The 4,715-nt window shown below is 44.2% G+C and overlaps 1 pseudogene; it reads left to right on the plus strand.

Moving 5' to 3' along the window:
• The first annotated feature begins 1,060 nt into the window (after positions 1-1,060).
• On the plus strand, positions 1,061-2,610 carry LOC131918958 (eukaryotic translation initiation factor 3 subunit E-like; annotated as a pseudogene).
• Positions 2,611-4,715: the final 2,105 nt, after the last annotated feature.

The raw sequence follows: 4,715 nt of genomic DNA on the forward strand, positions 1-4,715 counted from the left end.
TTCTGTCACCACAAATGTGAGTCAAAGCCTTCAGGCAGATGAATGATTGTCTGCTTGTTGTCTGAAACTGTAAGCAAGCCCCCAATTAAATGCTTTTTTTTTCTATAAGTTGCCTTGGTCATGGTGTTTCCTCACAACAATAGAGAATAACTAAGAATATCTTGTAGTTTTTCTTCATCTAAGAGAACGATAGTGATGGGATTAAAATGGAATTTAAGTTACTAATTGTTTCTTCATTGAGATATTTTCTTTTCTTTTCTTCACCTACCTTTGAAAAGGTCATAAATATGGCTCAAAGGCATGAAGCTGACTGTGTGTGCTCATGGAGTCTCCCCAGAGCACACACCTACAATTGCATCTCCAGCTGACAGAGACACCCCCTATGAAACACCTGTGCAGTATCTGTGACATGATGGTGCCAGCACCCAGCGGGTGCAGCTATCCTCATATGGCTGCATCTACCTTGTCACCCCAGGCCCAGGTAGCTTCCCAGACAGAGCTGCAGACTCATCAGTGTCTGTTGACAAGGTTACTGTTTCCTGGCATGTCCAGCCACCACTCGGAATCAGAGGCTTGACGAGTCACATTTGCTCACTGTCTGGACTGGCATGCGGCCTTTCTGCTCCGGAAGTGCCTTTCTGTGGAGGAGACATATAATGAAAAGGAACTGCTGTAAGAAAAACTGGATCCTCTTAGTGATGCCAGCATGGTAGATTTAGCTATGGCTGTGTATGAAAACCTTTATATCAGTGGTTTTCATCCTGTGAGCGGAGATCTCTTTGGGAGTCGAATGACCCTTTCACAGGGGTCACCTAAGACCATCAGAAAACACAGATATGTATATTACAATTCAAAACAGTAGCAAAATTACAGTTATGAAGTGGCAACAAGAGTGATTTTATTTTCGAGGGTCACCACAACACAAGGAACTGTATTCAGTGGTTGCAGCATTAGGAAGGTTGAGAACCTCTGCTTATATGCTGTCCCTCATACTTTGAGAGAAAAAAGAACCATCACACAACTCCAACAACTTCAGGCAGCAACAGACCCACTTGTGAAGATGTTTGAAGATCCAGAAGCCACAGGGCAGATGCCGTCCACCAGGGATGGCCAGACACTGTTTGCCTACGTCGCAGACAAGCACAGGTTTAGGCAAGGGTGTTTAGATGCACGTGGTGGATCTGAATGATGTGAGTGGAAATTACTATCTTTACTTCTTCAGAGTTTTGGTTTTTCAGTGACAAATACTGTAATTCACAAATACTGTGGAAAACTGGCCTCTAAAACCTTCGTACAGCACTGGATGCAGCCATGGAAACTCTTACATAGCTAAGAGACCGTGGACAACCGTTCTGTGAGTTCTCCACTTCAGTGTCTTTGGAAGGACTGGATGGCCAAGCCAGGGCCCTAACAGGCGAGCCCCTAAGAGCCCTAGCATGGACCAGGCCTTAGTTCCGGTTCACTAGAACGGGCTGGAGCTGAGCAAGCAATTCTCAGGAAAACCACAACTTAGGGGCAACCAATCAACAGGCGTCCCCAGCCCCCTTCTGCTGGCTCAGCAGGCCCCCAATACCCTTCTGCTGGCTCAGCAGATGTCCCCCAGACTTCTGCCAGCTAAAGATAGCTTTCCCTATCCTCTTCTCAACAAGCCCCTAGACACTAGACCCCCCTCCACCACCAATGGTCCCCTAACCACTACAGCCTCCCACCAATCAACTCCCAGACTAATCTTTCGTCCACCAATCAGCACCAGATTAATCCCTCCTCTCTGGAATTCTCCTAACTCTGCTTAAAAGGAGCTTGTGACACCCCCCCCCCTTTGGGGTCGCTATTTGCCACCCCACCATGCTGGAAATAAACACTCTTGCTAAATTGCATACGTGACTGTTGGTCTTTCTTGGGGGCTTCTCTTGGACCCCAACAGTCTTCAGCAGTGAACACGGCTTATTCATTGGTCTCTGTTCATTTTTTCCACCACCCCAAAGGGTAGGATAATATTCTTGATCTCTGTTACCAGCCACAGTACGTTACACAATTCAGACAATGTGCCAACGTATTTTTCACTGTTTGATCTCTGCTGTCATAACAAAGATGCTCAGTATTGCCCGCGGGTACTGGAATTACTAAGTAAAAGTTTCTCAGCAGATGTCTTACACATGTAAAGAACCAGTTATAGAACTTGTTCCACGCTTGTATGGTAACCTTGATTTTGACGGGGCTCAGGAAAAGCTGAAAGTAAATCAGTGCTTGTGAATGACTTCTGGGTGGCTTGTCTTGAGGACTTCATTGAACATGCCCATCTCACCATATCTGAAACCTTTATGGTATCTGCCAGTGTACCAGCATTAATGTGTTAACAGATAAACTGAACTTGGCCCCAGAGGAAGCTGAAAGATAGACTATGAATTCGATTAGGGACTCAAGGTCAGACGCCAAGATTGATTCTACACTAGACCACGTGGCCATGGGTGACAGCCTGCTCTCACCCTAACAAGACATTGATAAGATCAAAAGTCTTTCTTTTATAAGCCAGTGTTGGTCATTAGTGTTGGAAAGAAACTTAATCAGAAGAGTAGGTCAGAGGTTCTTAACTGGGCAACCCAATATTAAAGAACTATAAAGAAAAGTGAGTGAAAAAGGAATAAAAGAAAGATGTAATAACCATTACATGAAGGGTGACATGCATTTTAGAAGCAATAAGCATGTTTGGTATACATTGGAGAACTAGAATAAAATTGGATGTGATTTTTTTAAAATGAATATTCAGTAAGCTTACTTTCTTTAACTATTAGTAAAGTTTATCGTGGAGATAAACTATGTGTTCAGCGCAGGGAGGATTGGGGATGGGGGCTCTCAGGAAGACCTGCCACTGCTCTGTAAGAAGCACTCAGGAACTCCTGAATTCTCCCAGGGGAAAGAAAATCTGGGACAGCCACGGGGGGGGGGGGGGGGGGGATGGGATGAGTACGGCAGGCGGACACTGGGTGCACGGGCAGCTTTCCATGCTGCTGGTCAATGCTGGCATTCTCTGAAGACCTCTGCCGAACTTTAGCTTTGCTTCTGAAAACCCCTCCCCTCAGCCAACTAACTACACTGTGATGGGGAACAACAGATTCGTTTCTAAGTTGCAGGGCACGCAGAGAGTGAAGACTTTGTAGGGAGGATTGCTGAGGTGTGTGTCATAGACAGGTGAACACAGAGGAGGCCACACTGGAAAAGGTTTCATAGTCAAGAACAATGAAATATGTAGATGAAAGCTTTCGATGGAATTTGGTTGAATAGACTTCACAATCCAACAATTGTGGCTAAGCAGAAATTTGTTATTATAAGACAGTAGCTGCTATAGATCATGTTGATACACAGTTTTGAACTATTGTGCCACTTTAAGAGATAACCTCGCCGGGCGGTGCTGGCGCACGCCTTTAATCCCAGCACTCGGGAGGCAGAGGCAGGCGGATCTCTGTGAGTTCGAGGCCAGCCTGGGCTACCAAGTGAGTTCCAGGAAAGGCGCAAAGCTACACAGAGAAACCCTGTCTCGGAAAAAAAAAAAAAAAAAAAAAAAAAAAAAAAAAAAAAAAAAAGAGATAGCCTCAGCTATCTTCCATGGTGTAGCTGTCTTGAGGTAGCACCCCAAGGCCTCCCTGGTAAAAGCAAGCCGTAGGCTACTGACCCTTTTTCAGCACAATGCTATGCTAACAGGTCTATGAAATGATCTTGAGTAAATAAAGAGCACGTGCAGTCAATACAGAAGACCGGGAAGCAGGCAGCCTCCCTGGCCTCCAGCTTCATGTTCGAGCCTGGCCACAGTTGAAGGAGAAAGCATTGCTCTCCTGCTGGGGCAGACACTCAGGGACCGGCCTGAGGCCTTCTCAAGTCTATTCTAAACCTGGAGATTATTCCCTGGCCTAAATTATACTTTCATGAGGATAAGAACCATGGTTAATATGGTGATATTTTATTTGTGCTGAAATGTGATTTTATTTGTATGTTAATAAATGAAGGTGCCTGGGGGGTCAGAGCTAATAACAAGCCATTTAATAGAAGTCTGGCAGTGGTAACACACACCCTTAATCCTGATCACATGACAGGCAGATTTCTGTGTGTTCAAGGACACCACCAGCATAGAGACACACACCTTTAATCTCAATACCAACCATAGAGACCTGGAGGTCTGTATAGACAGGCAGTGATGAGGAGGTCATGTGGTTGGGTTTACAACCAATGAGAAGGCAGAACAGAAAGTCAATAAAAAGACAGACACATAGGAAGTAGGTCTCTTTCTCAGGGGAAGGACAGCAGTGGCAGCAAGGGGTAAGAAGGCAGTCTTAGTCTCAGCTCTTAGCTACTGTTCTCTGACCTCTGGGGCTTTCAACTCTGCATTTGGCTCTGTGTTTCTTATTTAATAAAACCATTCAGAATTACATCTACAGTTATCCATTTTTGTACCACAGAATCTGATACACAGTTGTTATTCAATTAAGATTTGCAAATGAGTAAATTATATACACAGTCATTCACAATTTGATAACTGAATAATCCTTACATCAAAGTATTTTCATACAAGACTGACTGCCAGATGGATAAATGTGTGGAGATGATCCAAAGTTAGTAAGACTGGCTTGAAGAAACTTAATTTGTTTGATAATGAACTATATAATATATAGTAATTATGAGTTTATACATATAATTGGGCATGTGTGGACATATCAATATAT

The sequence above is a fragment of the Peromyscus eremicus genome, chromosome 9 (assembly GCF_949786415.1).
Source record: "Peromyscus eremicus chromosome 9, PerEre_H2_v1, whole genome shotgun sequence".
NCBI lineage: Eukaryota > Metazoa > Chordata > Mammalia > Rodentia > Cricetidae > Peromyscus > Peromyscus eremicus.